This window comes from Schistocerca serialis, chromosome 1, assembly GCF_023864345.2.
Source record: "Schistocerca serialis cubense isolate TAMUIC-IGC-003099 chromosome 1, iqSchSeri2.2, whole genome shotgun sequence".
In the NCBI taxonomy this organism is placed as follows: Eukaryota; Metazoa; Arthropoda; class Insecta; order Orthoptera; family Acrididae; genus Schistocerca; species Schistocerca serialis.
The window spans coordinates 625,622,227-625,637,339 of NC_064638.1; positions in this window are offsets into that span (position 1 = coordinate 625,622,227).

A 15,113-nucleotide genomic window follows, 5' to 3' on the forward strand; every position below is an offset into this window, starting at 1 on the left:
TATTGACGTTGATGTGCAGATTGTATGAGTCAGGCGACATACCATCTGATTTTCGGAAAAATATCATCCACACAATTCCGAAGACTGCAAGAGCTGACAAGTGCGAGAATTATAGCACAATCAGCTTAACAGCTCATGCATCCAAGTTACTGATAAGAATAATATGTAGAAGAATGGAAAGGAAAATTGAGGGTGTGTTAGATGACGATCAGTTTAGCTTTATGAAAGGTAAAGGGACCAGGGAGGCAGTTTTAACGTTGCGCTCGCTAATAGAAGCAAAACTAACGAAGAATCAAGACAGGTTCATACGATCTGTCGACCTGGAAAAATCGTTCGACAAAGAAGTGTCGTGTAAAATGCCCGAAATTCTGAGCAAAATTTGGGTAAGCTGTAGGGAAAGACAGGCAATATACGATATGTAAAAGAGCCAAAAGGGAACCACTAAAACTGAAAGACCAAGAACGTTGTGCTCGGAGTAAAAAGAATGTAAGACAGTGACGCAGTCTTTCCCCCTACTGTTCAAACTGTACATCAAAGAAACAAAGACAGAAATAAAACAAGGCTTGAAGAGTAGAATGAAAATTCAAGGTGAAAGGATATCAGTGATACGATTCGTTGATGACATTGCTATCATGAGTGAAAGTGAAGAAGTATTACATGATCTGTTGAATGGAATGAATAGTCTACTGAGTACAGAATATGGTTGAGAGTAAATAGAAGGAAGATGAAATTAATGAAGCAGCAGAAATGACAACAGCAAGATACTTAACATAAAGATTGATCGTCACGAAATAGATTAAGTTAAGGAATTCTACTACCTAGGCAGCAAAATAACCAATGACGGACGGAGGAAGGAGAATATCAAACGTAGACTAGAATTGGTTAAAAGGGCGTTCCTAACCAAGAGAGGTCTATTGCTATCAAACATAGGCCTTAATTTGAGGAATAAATTTCTGAAAAATGTGCATTAGGAGCACAGCATTGTGTGGCAGTGAAACATGGGCTGTGGTAAAACCGGAGCAGAAGAGAATCGAAGCATTTGAGATGTGGTGCTACAGATGATTGTTGAAAACTAGGTGGACTGATAAGGTAAGGAATGAGGTGGTTCTGGGAAGGAATATGTGGGAAACACTGTCTAGGAGAACGGGCAGGACGATAGGACACCTGTTAAAACATGAGGGAATGACTTCCATGGGACTATAGGGAGCTCTAGGGGAAAGTTACGTGAGAACGGAGTCTTTCGCAGCAACACAACTGTATGAAACATTCTCAGGCTTCTAGCCGCGTCGATTCAGCTCAAGCTTTTGGCGATTACCTACATCGTCCTTGTCAGGAGAAAACTTACTGTTAAACCTGCTTCTGTGTTGGGCTTATAGAGCCAATAGACGGCTTCTCAATGGTCGATATTATTCAGGATGATAGGGGGAGAAACGAGCAGTTGCTCATGTGTCTTAGGTTAACACCATAACTAGATATCTCATTTGCCGCTAATATGTGGCGCAGATCCATAAGATTAGAGGAGGGGAATTATGTGGAAAATCTTCTCTCTTCCGATACGTCAAACAAATCAGCAAAAGTCCTGCAGCCTGGTTGGTTTATCTGTTTGGCACAATTATTTTTGGTGAGACGCCAGAGCGAGATAAACGATGAGTATGGAAACAATATGTTTCGGAGAGCGATAGACAGAACTTTCGGTTCCGGAGAGCAACGGAGAGAACATTCCATTTTGGAGAGCGGTAGAAAATTCTGTTCTGGAGATCGGCGGAGAGCAGCAGCTTCCTCGTTCGGAGATCGATGGAGAGCAGTTGATCTTCTTTCGAGATCCAAGGCGGCAGACAGAATGGCGACTATTCTAACTGCAGTGTTAGGATTTAACTTATATCGGCATCGTGTGAAGCTTAAGTACCTTACGATCAAATTAGAGTCCTTTCACAGCTGTAGTCGTGATTCTTTATTCGTTATTTCAGTACTTTCGCAATTTGGGACACAACGTTTGTTACAGTGAATGTTGAGTTCCCACGACTTGCTCGTTAAATTTCCCGGTGCACGTTTCAATTCTGGTGGATGTATAATTTCGCAGTTATTTCTGCTACATCGGTTTAAGTCGATTAGGTCGCAGTAACATTCTTTGATACCGTGTTTTCTAGTACCTTGCCGACTTACCATCCATACATTACCTGCAACTCAGTTTAATACTACACTTTTATCTTGTTATTTTTGAACGAAGATATTTGCCATTTTCAGTTCATCCCAAGTGTTTAGATCCCTGTAAAATAAATGTACAGTTGTCTAAGTCGTCTTCTGTAGTTAATTAATACTATCTCACTTGAATATAAATTAGCCATGGCTATTAGCAGTACATACATTTAAGGGACATTGTTTCCTGTATTTTCTAACTATCATTGAATCTCAGTCATCTGCCGACGCTTGTGTAGAGTCATGAGTAGAAACAAAGAGTTCCACAGTTCCTCCCCACATATCCATATATCATTAGCAGTAGACCTCTTTTATTTACCTTACCCTGCATGGATATTATTCCTTACCTAGTTCCCCCTACTGGAACTCTTCAATTTTACTCATTCTGACAGAATACTTTCATTGAGGTGACAAAAATCATGGGATAGCGATATTCACATATACAGATGGTGGTAGTGTCGCGTACATAAGGTATAAAAGGACAATGCTTAGGCGGAGCTGTCATTTGTACTCAGATGATTCATATGAAAAGGTTTCCGATGTGATTGTGGCCCCACCACGGGAATCAACAAACTTTGAGCGCGAAATGATAGTTGGGGTAGGCGCATGGGACATTCTGTTTCGGAAATCGTTAGGTAATTTAGTATTCCGAGATCCAAAGTGTCACGAGTGCGGCGAGAATAGCAAATTTGAGGCATTGCCTGTCACCACGGACATTGCAGTGGCTGACGCCCTTCTCTTAATGGCAGAGAATAGCCGCCTTTCTGTAGTATTTTCAGTGCTAACAGACAAGCAATACTGCGTGAAACGAGAGCAGAAATTAATGTGAGACGTACGCCGAACGTATCCGTTAGAGGAGTGCGGCGAAATTTGGCGTTAATGCGTTATGGCAGCAGACGACCGACGCGTGTGCCCTTGCTAACAGCACCACATCGCCTGCAGCGCCTCTGCTGAGCTGGAGACCATATCGGTTTGTCGTAGCCTGGTCAGCCGAGCCCTGATTTCAGTTGGTAAGAGCCGATGGTAAAGTTCGAGGGCACAGACCCCACGACACTATGAACTCAAGTTATCAAATGTTCAAATGTGTGTGAATTGCGACGGAACCAAACTACCGAGGTCATCGGTCCCTAGACTTACACACTACTTTAAACTAACTTATGCTAAAGACAACACACACAGCCATGCCCGAGGGAGGACTCGAACCTCCGGCGTGAGGGGCCGCACAGTCCGTGACATGGCGCCTCAAACCGCACGGCCACTCCGTGCGGCACGCAAGTTGTTAACAAGGCACTGTGCAAACTGGTTGCGTCTCCATAATGGTGTGGGCTGTGTTTACGTGGCTTGGACTGGATACTCTGATCCAACTGAACTGAAAATTGAGTATAAATGATTATGTACGGCTGCGTGGAGACCATTCGCAACCATTCGTGTACTTCATGCTCCCGAACACCGATGGAATTTCTATGAATGACAAATCGCTTTTTCACCGGACCGCAATTCTCCACGATTGGCCTGTAAAAAATGGTTCAAATGGCTCTGAGCACTATGGGACTTAACAGCTGTGTTCATCAGTCCCCTAGAACTTAGAACTACTTAAACCTAACTAACCTAAGGACATCACACACATCCATGCCCGAGGCAGGATTCGAACCTGTGACCGTAGCGGTTGCACGGTTCCAGACTGTAGCGCCTAGATTGGTCTGTAAAACATTTTGGACATTTCAAGACAATGATATGACGACTCATCAAACATTTATGGGGTGTAATCGAGAAGTCGACCTGTGCACAAATTTCTGCAACGTTTTAGCAATTATGGGTGGTTACAGAAGAAGCATCGCTCAGCATTTCTACAGGAGAATTCCAACGACATGCTGAGTCCATACCAAGTCAACCTGCACATGGTTGGGGAAAGGAGGCTTGACGCGATATTAAAAGGTACCCAGCTACCTCTGTCACTTCAGTATAGTTTCTCTCCTCATACACTAACGGCAAAAAAATCGCAACACCAAGAAGGAGTTTGCGACATAAGGGAATGTTGGTAGGTGAGATTCTGCATCTGAAAGATGAGGTCTATTCAGACGTTACGCCACACGCATAACAGTGGTGCTAGTAGCGCCACTATGAGTATGCAAATCAGATTTGCTTCAAACACACTGAGCTGTGCGCGGCTGGTGTTCATGACGTTTATTCCTAGTCATCTTGTCTTTGCCGTACTGCCGCCTCGTTTCTTATTCGATTTACTGGTGTCACTAAGTTGCTGGCTTGGCTGCCCGTGAGTGGCAGCAGCAGCAGCGCTTATTGATAAAAGCACTGTCGTATTATCTTTGGAGCGACCGCTGGTATTTCTGGGTCGTCGTATGTCGGGAGATGATTGGGGACGGAGCAGCAGTGAGGTCCAGACAGTCATGATTCGCCCGACTGTTGCCGGCACACATGACTGCAGTGGGGACGACCTTGGTTCGTCGTTCGGTTGATCGTCTCATCGGTCGCTGACCGCTTCCGGATTCTCTGTGTTTGTCGTTTTGTGATTCCTACTAGTTGTTCCTCAGTGAATGGTTTTAGTATTGTTCGAGTTGTTTGTGGAAGTGTTTCACGGAATTGTGTGTAGCTTGTGTGGTTTTGACTGAGCAGTTATTTTAATGCTGTCTACGTGCTGCATGTAGTCAGTCGGTTGGGACAGTGCAGCGAGGAAATCTCTGCGGCGCAAGATCACGCCGGGCCCGCCGGCGGCGTGCACGCGCGGTCGCATTGTGAGGCGCTAGCTGCGAGAACTGTAAAGTTCATTGCCCACCGAACCTGGACACTGAAGTTGAGTGATCAGTTAACCTGTTATGAAACCTCAACTGCTGTGACATATCTTCTTTCATTGCCGGTTGTTGCTTCCTGGGCCGTTCCGGCTAGCAGCAACGTATGGTGTGTTGGAGTCGGCAAAATTTTGAAGCCGTCTTCCTGTATGGTCCTTAACTATTAAATTGGTTGTTACTTATCAGTGAAGTGCACCAGCGGTATTTTCTGCCTTTTGTCCGTTAACGCCCCCGTTACCTGCCCTGGTCGTTAGCGCAGTTTATCGTCAGTGTGTTTCCTCGCCACGTTGATGCTGTCTGGCACGGCATGTACAGCTCTACAATAACTTTATTATTTGAGATATTTTCAGAATGCTTTGCACACACATACAAAAACTCAAAAAGTTTTTTTAGACATTCACAAATGTTCGATATGTGCCCCTTTAGTGATTCGGCAGACATCAAGCCGATAATCAAGTTCCTCCCACATTCGGCGCAGCATGTCCCCATCAATGAGTTCTAAAGCATCGTTGATGCGAGCTCGCAGTTCTGGCACGTTTCTTGGTAGAGGAGGTTTAAACACTGAATCTTTCATATAACCCCACAGAAAGAAATCGCATGGGGTTAAGTTGGGAGAGCGTGGAGGCCATGACATGAATTGCTGATCATGATCTCCACCACGACCGATCCATCGGTTTTCCAATCTCCTGGTTAAGAAATGCCGAACATCATGATGGAAGTGCGAAGGAGCACCATCCTGTTGAAAGATGAAGTCGGCGCTGTCTGTTTCCAGTTGTGGCATGAGCCAATTTTCCGTGGGCTACGCGTGAAACTTGCCCGCACGCGTTCAACCGTTTCTTCGCTCACTGCAGGCCGACCCGTTGATTTCCCCTTACAGAGGCATCCAGAAGCTTTAAACTGCGCATACCATCGCCGAATGGAGTTAGCAGTTGGTGGATCTTTGTTGAACTTCGTCCTGAAGTGTCGTTGCACTGTTATGACTGACTGATGTGAGTGCATTTCAAGCACGACATACGCTCTCTCGGCTCTTGTCGCCATTTTGTCTCACTGCGCTCTCGAGCGCTCTGACGGCAGAAACCTGAAGTGCGGCTTCAGCCGAACAAAACTTTATGAGTTTTTCTACGTATCTGTAGTGTGTCGTGACCATATGTCAATGACTGGAGCTACAGTGAATTTATGAAATCGCTTCAATCATTTGTAATAGCCCTGTAGTTCGACAGCCTTTTAGTTGTTTGTTCATTTTTTTTTCTTAGAGTGGTTATTATGCCTTGGCTGTTTTTAGACGCCAATTTTGAAGACGTGGTGCTGCTGGTATTTTCGTCATCGGCTGATACTTTGCGCTGCCATGCCATTGGTCGGGCGGAAGGGAATTGATTAGGTTGTTGGTCGATCCTTCAGCCGTCCCTGGATCGGGTTTCCATCCGATTATTTAACCTTACTCTTGTCTACCTGTCTCACCTCAGCTTACGTTAGAGCTACCTTCTCAGGGTGACCCTTGGAAACTTCTGAGCACCACTGTTCTGTTGGTTTTAGATTGTGATTTTCGTTTTAGTCTGAAGTACTGTGCGAGGCCGTCAGCCGTCTATTAATCTAGTTCGTTTTAATTATAAAATAGGGCCTTCAGCCAACTTACATCTGAAGAATGATTTGTTTAAAAACTAAATTTTCGAAGTTTGTTCTACCTGAAATTCTTATTATCCAGGTCTTAAGCCCTGAGTTGTTCAATGTCCAGTACGTGGCCTTCAGCCGATATTCACGCATTTTTTTAAGTAAGGCCTTCAGCCGCGTGTATTCTTTGAAGCAGTTTTACATAACTTGTGTTCAGGCCTTCAGCCATTCTTGTTTTGGGTGTGGTTTTGGGCCTTCAGCACAGGAAATATCTCAGGCTTTCTTACCTAGGCCTTCAACCATATTGTTTAATTTTGGTCGTTTTAAGGCAATGTGTAATTAAGTGATTCTTAGGAAAATAAAGGTTTGTGTTTTGTGCAACTGACAGTAACTGTTTACAACCCCCCTCCACAACCATAACCTGATCCGCTCTATCCTGCGAAACCAGATTTCACACACGCTGTAACGGTCGTGAGCCTAATTGAGATTGGACGTAGTGAGTTTATGTTAGTCAAGAATGACTTTAGGGCGACAAAGATGTCATTATGATTAATTCAGTGAGTTTGAACGAGATCGTGTAATATGACTACGAGAAGCTAGATGTTCCTTCTGTGATGCTGTGGAAAGCTTGGCAAGAATTTAGTCATGTTCATTATTGTTGGCAATGGTGGTCACGAGAATGTGCGGTCGCAAGAAGAACGGGCTCTGGACGGTCACGTGACACTACTGAGATGGAAGATCATCGTGTTTAGCGTAAGGATCTGGCCCATCGTACTGCATCTGCAGTAGCAATCTGAGCAGCAGTTAGCCCATAATGACACAACGAACTGTTATGAATCAATTACTTGAGGGACTCCTCTGAGCCAGACCCCCTCTAACATGCCTTCCATTGACCCCTAACCACCGCCATTTGCGACTTCAGCAGTGTCAAACGGGAGCGCAGTGGAAGGCAGGGTGCAGGTCTGTTGTGTTTTGTTCTGCCTCAGTGACAGTGATGGCGGTGGGTTGGTTAGAACAAGGCCAGTTGAGGGCCAGCAACCAACCTGTCTGCATGCTAGACACATTGGACCTACACCTGTAGTGTAAAGTGCGATTTCGAATGACAGCAGGAGAGCTATCGTGTTTATCCTACGTATAACCACAGCAGAGTCGTTTGGTGATTCTATCTGTTATGCTGACATGAACAGCATTCCACGGAGTGTTTCGAATAGGATAACGCTCACCCACATACTGTTGTTGTAATCCATCATGTTCAACAGAGTAAGACATGGTCTCTTGACCTGCATGAGCCCTACATCTGTCTCCAGTCGAGCACATATGGAACATCGCCGGACGTCAATTCCTGCGTCATCCTCAAACAGCATTAACCGTCCCTGTACTAACCGACCAAGTACAACAGACAAATAACATAGTACCGGACATTATTTCTATACCGGTAAACAAGTTGCCAGTTTCGCAAGGAAGCGGTTCTCATCACGTATAGTCGCACCATTAGCAGGAATAATGAGAATACCTTATTCTTTTTTAGCTTCTGTTTCCCATTGCAGAGTAAGTTTTTAGGCATCTTTCAGACACACTTCAGACATGCGCCGCAATGGGGGACAATCACAGGGTTTCCAAAAAGTGGTCCTTTAACTGTGTTGCTCAGCGTAGTCTCTTGCAACTGTTACCACTTTCAATATGCAACATTTAAATTTTTACCAAATAATTCAGTTGTATTCTGGTCCTAGTGCAAGCGATTTTGCAGTTAAGTACAGTAGGTAATATAATGGATCACGTTTTCTCCGAATATTATAAAGGGATTATTTCGTGAGCATCCCAAAAGCAAGCAGCCACATTTTTACTCGACAAAATGATCTTCGCAACTCTGGTGCATTACAAGTGTTTGTCCATCTTTTTGATTATAGCTCGGACCTACGTTTCATCATCCACGCAAAATGTCATGCAATATTTCCTAAAAGTTGACGAAAGCTGCGTTTTTTTATTCATCTTTCGCGGCTCTGCTTGGATAAAAATCAGCAACAGCGACATCCAGTGTATATAGATATTTTACATATCCAACGTAATGTACTCGTTCATTTCAGACACCTGCAATGTAAATTATCTCTCTTCATCACATCATAAATGTTTTAGGTCGTTTCCGGTGTGAAGACCCTAGCCAAGGATGATTCAATCTCTGTAATTGTGTATTCATACCAGTGAATTTTAAAGCTAGAGTGTTAACCTAAAATGCAAATACTTCGTGGTCTCACTACTTGATTAATGGTTATCGTTAGTGTCCATTAGATCCTGTTTTAATTTACTTTGTAATTTTTGGGAAGGACGTCCTGTAAGTCTGAACTGGCTGTACTGACGCACCCAGAGTCAAATATATATATATATATATATATATATATATATATATATATATATATATATATATATATACTAATATTATATGCGAAAGTAACTCTGCCTGTTAAATTTTTCGCTACTAAACCACTTAACCAATTTCGATTAAATTTGTTATAGAGATATCTTGAAACTCGAGAAAGAAACACAGGCTTCCTTAGGAAGTGTATAGTACAAGATATTTATGGATTTGAAGAATATAATGTGTATTACGGGAAAATATTCTCTCTCTTGAAAAGCTATTTACTTTTCGACATTAGAACTTTGTCTTATTTGTGACAATGCTTTTGTTGGTTCATCTACGTAATACGATTCAACGTAATGAATAGAAAGTTTATACACCTCTCAGTGTATTTGGTGCGTACTTCCATACTAATATTATTAAAAGCCAAAGTAACTGTCTGTTACGTTTTTACGAATAAAGCACTAAACCAATTTCGATGTGATTTGATGCGGAGGTAGCTTGAACACTGTGGAAGATATAGGCTCCTTAGAAAATAAGAAATAGACTTCTGACAGGGTGAACATAAACCATGATTTGTTGTATAATGTTCAACTACTTCAGTAACCCGATACATAGCTGCGCATGCCCCTCCGCATGCACCACATGGGAGTTGGGTAAGTTGGGAGTTGTGGGGGCGGGGGGCCCAAATGTTTACCCGATCAGTCGGGCATGTGGAAGGAGCTAACTTTACTGCACGTAAAATATCTTACTTTTTCACCATCACTCATCAAACAAAACTAGTGATATGCGAGCGCAGCTGTGGGCAATAGTTAGTCTATACTAGCACAGAGATCGTACGAACATAATCCACTTCTCATTTAACGCCTGCAACAATCGGAATCTTCACGTGAAATTGATTATACGATATAACGATTGTTTTGTCTCCATCATTCAGGCCACATATCAAAGTAACCATTTCAGACGGCTGACAGTTAACAACGGCACGTTGTACCCATCTGGAACTTTAACAATCAGACTCACCAACACTGATGTGGATACCAAAAGTTTCTTAATATGTTACAGAATTGCACTTGGTGCATCAACATGAATAACAAATGTAATGAAACGACGTTCGGGTGTCAACAGTCCTCAGGTTTTCATGTATCCCTTATCATTACTACCAGTCATACACCATTCGCCCGCGGAATTATAACAGCAGCACTAGGTCCTGGCAAGAACCTTTCACCTCAATAACTTCTGTTGTTGCGGCATTAAAAACGAACCACGACCGTTCGAAGTACTCTCTATAGTAGATTAATTCTTCACTCGAGCCTTAAGTATGCCTATGGATATTCAGGCTGTCGATAATTTGTTTGCTGTCCGCCTAAGCAACGGCGCCAGGCCCACATGCGATCTGGCTGGCCGGAGCTACGCAGCCGCCGCCGGGGCTAAAACTTGTGGAGCCCGATATCGGACCAGCGGCAATCGCCCCTGAACAATGGAGCACCGCTCTTTCATCTAGCAGTAAAGCGTTCCGCGCAATACGGGCGTTCATAAAGGATCTCTTAAGTAGTGGATTCTGGACGGCTATGAACAGCTCCCTTTCTTAGTCCAGAGAAATTTGTTAAGATATTTCGAAAGACAAGTGCCACTTTCAGTCACCTGAAGATGGCGGCAGGACTGCTGCCGAAATGTCGCACGAGATTCACAATATTTCACGATTTTACTCTGAAATAATTGTTGTTACATTGTAATAAATAACTCTATAGCTACATTCAACTATGATTAGGCATATGTAGTGAAAGTGACTGAACGTAAACTTAAGAGACACTATTCGTTACATTTTTTTAAAAAGTCTTTCGTGTTCTTCTTATTATTAGGTTTTTGCGTAAGCCCATAGCGCTCATCCATAAACTTAATAAACAGAATGATACAGACTACAGAGACTTCATCCATCAATAAGATATTCTCCTTCACTATTTACAATAGTTTATAAAAACTGGGTATCTTTTTGATCCCGTGACTGTAGAAATCACGTGGTTTTGAGGGAAGGAACTTGTCGAGCCATCTTCAGAGCGTGTTTTCATCCGGAAAGGAATTTGCTCGAACGTTGTTCGACAGTGAGAGGAAAAGGTGAAAATCTGAGGGCGCAAGATCAGGTGAATAAGATGTGTGCGGAATAACTTCCCAACTCAACTTTTTTGTCAGTCTAGCAGAACGTGAGCAGGCTTTATCGTGGAATAGCATCACTTCATGCAGTCTTCCTCGTCGTTGTTCTTGAGCTGTGTATGCAAGACGTCTCAGCTGTCCACAACAAATGTGAGCAGCAGTGGTTACGTCTCGGAAAAACAGTTCGTAGTACACCACACCGTCGCTGTTCCATCAGATGCATAACGTTGTCTTTTGTGGATGCGCGCAGGTCTTAAGTATGGGGATCTGCCGCCTTGTTCCTTTATTTTCCTTACGTTAGCACACAGACATCATTTCTCGTCACCAGTAACGGTCCAGGATACGAATGGTCGCTGTCGTTCGCGAGCCAATTGATTACGAGCAAGTTGAGATGCGTATATAGCCATCCACTGATTTTGTGATTTTGGCTCGGTGCATGCGGTACCTACACACCTGATTTTTTAACATACCCCACTGCATGAAAATGTCGCACAATGATGGAATGATCACAGTTCATCACATTTTCCATTTCTCGAGTACACTGATGTTAACAATCGTGGATTAATGCTTTTAAACGCTCTTCATCAACTCCTGAAACTATTCCTGAACGTTAAAGTCCTTATTGTCAAAACGATCCTTTTTGCGATTTAAAGGTTCGTTAAAGTATTTATAAGACCGCTAGCTCATTTATTAGCTATATTTTCCTACTTATCTGTTGCAGCTGGAATGTGAGCTAGTACGGACGAAAATTCCCGACACAGGCTTACGGCGACTGACTGCTAACTGTGGGACACGTGGAGATGGACTGACAAGTAAACCCTTCCAAGGGATGCATTTCGATTTTGATCGGCTTTGAGTATGTTGTACTGTAGAGCAAAATAAGAGAGACATATTTTTTCATATGTGCCATACAGCTGTTAAAAGGATGAAACATACCCTTGAAAGAGATTGAGCTCAATATTTCTGAGTGAATACTGTTGAAACCATACAGATAATAAAAAAAAATTCAAATAAAAGTTGTGTAGTTTTCAATGCACGTTAGAACTGTACATCCAAACTTGTCGAAAGTCATTTTTTTGAAATCCCGAACGATACAGCATTTTTGTAACACGAAAAATTCAGCGCTTCTTCATTATTGTACAGATTTACAATATGTCACAACAGTAATGTACAAACAATTTGAAATATAACGTAATTACATCAGGAAAGGTTTCAAGATGAAAACAAAAAAAATTGACAATATGTAAAAAGAAAACACAAATACAACACAAGATTTTTGTATTTTACGAAATTGTATAGAATATTTATTTAGAATATATTTACCTGGAAAAGATACACAACTAGCTTTGAAGTGGACACATATCAAGGGTGCATATCAGCATCTACATCTACAGGGATACTCTGCAAATCACATTTAAGTGCCTCGCAAAGGGTTCATCGAACCATCTTCACAATTCTCTATTATTCCAATCTTGTATAGCGCGCGGAAAGAACGAACACCTGTATCTTTCCGTATGAGCTCTGACTTCCCTTATTTTATCGTGGTGATCGTTTCTCCCTATGTAGGTCGTTGTCAACAAAATATTTTCACATTCGGAGGAGAAAGTTGGTGACTGGAATTTCATGAGAAGAATCTGTCGCAACGAAAATCGCCCTTGTTTTAATTATGTCCAGCCCAAATCCTGTATCATTTCAGTGACACTCTCTCCCATATTTCGCGATAATACAAGACGTGCTGCCCTACTTTGAACTTTTTCGATGTACTTAGTCAATCCTATCTGGTAAGGATCCCACACTGCACAGCAATATTCTAAAAGAGGACAGATAAGTGCAGTGTAGGCGGTCTCCTTAGTAGATCTGTTACATTTTCTAAGTGTCCAGCCAATAAAAAGCAGTCCCTGGTTACTCTTCCCCACAACATTTTCTATGTATTCCTTCCAATTTAAGTTGTTTGTAATCGTAATTCCTAGGTATTTAGTTGAATTTACGGCCTTTAGATTTGACTAATTTATCATGTAACCGAAGATTAACGGATTCCTTTCAGCACTTGATAGAGGACAAGTTACTCTTTCACCCATTTTTTCATAAACGTTTTGTTACAACGTTATGCAACTTGAGCTAGCGTGTAGAAAGTTAACGGCCTGAGCAAGTGTTGATAGAGCTTGGTATGCTAAGAGCATGAGGTATTTTTAAGGTCCTCAGTTCGTGGAAACGGCATATTGGAAGTTGAAAGCAAGTGGCGGAGAGCCCATCCCTCAGTAAATCTTGCCGGACAGGCTCACAGTCACACAGGGCAGACAGAGCAGCCCCTAGTCAAGACAGGTCTCCACCAGGAGACATCGCCGCCAGACGAAGGCTGGGCTGGGGGCGACGGACTGAAGGCATCTTGAAAGGAGAAAAGACTTACCAGGCTATGAATGTTGCGATTCTCAGATGATAGCGCCTATCATGAATTGTCCTTGGTTCAAATGGCTCTGAGCACTATGCGACTTAACTTCTGTGGTCATCAGTCCCCTAGAACTTAGAACTACTTAAACCTAACTAACCTAAGGACATCACACACATCCATGCCCGAAGCAGGATTCGAACTTGCGACCGTAGGGGTCACGCGGTTCCAGACTGAAGCGCCTTTAACCGCACGGCCACACCGGCCGGCAATTGTGCTTGGAACACGTATAAATAAAGAAGGATAGGAATACAGCAGTCAGCTGTAATTCCGAATGATAAATTCAGCTTGACTTACAAGGAAGACCTAGAGTGCGAGGTCATAAGTTCAGTCTTTATTGAGGCTCATTAGAAAAAAATAATGACAGAAGAAATATTAGCTCCCACTGAATCACTACGTGCGTCAGGAGGATGACAGAAAATGAATGTCCGGGAGATGCAGAGATCAACCTTCTGAAGGGTGTACGTACACTACTGCCCATTAAAACTGCTACACCAAGAAGAAGTGCAGATGATAAACGGGTATTCATTGGACAAATATATTATATTAGAACTGAAATATGATTACATTTTCACGCAATTCGGGTGCATAGATCCGGAGAAATCAGTACCCAGAACAACCACCTCTGGCCGTAATAACCGCCTTGATACGCTTTGGCATTGAGTCAAACAGAGCTTGGATGGCGTGTACAGGTACAGCTGCACATGCAGCTTCAAGACGATACCACAGTTCATCAAGAGTAGTGACTGGAATTGCTCGGCCACCATTGACCAGACGTTTTCAGTTGGTGAGAGATCTGGAGAATGTGCTGGCCAGGGCAGCAGTCGAACATTTTCTGTATCCAGAAAGGCCCGTACAGAACCTGCAACATGCGGTCGTGCATTATCCTGCTGAAATGTAGGGTTTCACAGGGATAGAATGAATGGTAGAGCCACGGGTCATAACAAATATGAAATGTAACGTCCACTGTTCAAAGTACCGTCAATGCGAGCAAGAGGTGACCGAGACGTGTAACCAATGACATCCCATACCATCACGCCGGGTGATACGCCAGTATGCCGATGACGAATACATGCTTCCAATGTGTGTTCATCGCGATGTCGCCGAACACTGATGCGACCAGCATGATGCTGTAAACAGAACCTGGATTCATCCGAAAAAATTACGTTTTGCCGTTCGTGCACCCAGGTTCGTCGTGGAGTACACCATCGCAGGCGCTCCTGTCTGTGATGCAGCGTCAAGGGTAACCGCAGCCATGGTCTCCGAGCTGATAGTCCATGCTGCTGCAAACGTCGTCGAACTGTTCGTGCAGATGGTTGGTGTCTTGCAAACGTCCCCATCTGTTGACTCAGGGATCGAGACGTGGCTGTACGATCCGTTACAGCCATGCGGGTAAGATGCCTGTCATCTCGACTGCTAATAATACGAGGCCGTTGGGACCCAGCATGGCGTTCCGTATTACCCACCTGAACCCACCGATTCCATACTCTGGTAACAGTCATTGGATCTCGACCAACGCGAGCAGCAAAGTCGCGATACGATAAACCGCAATCGC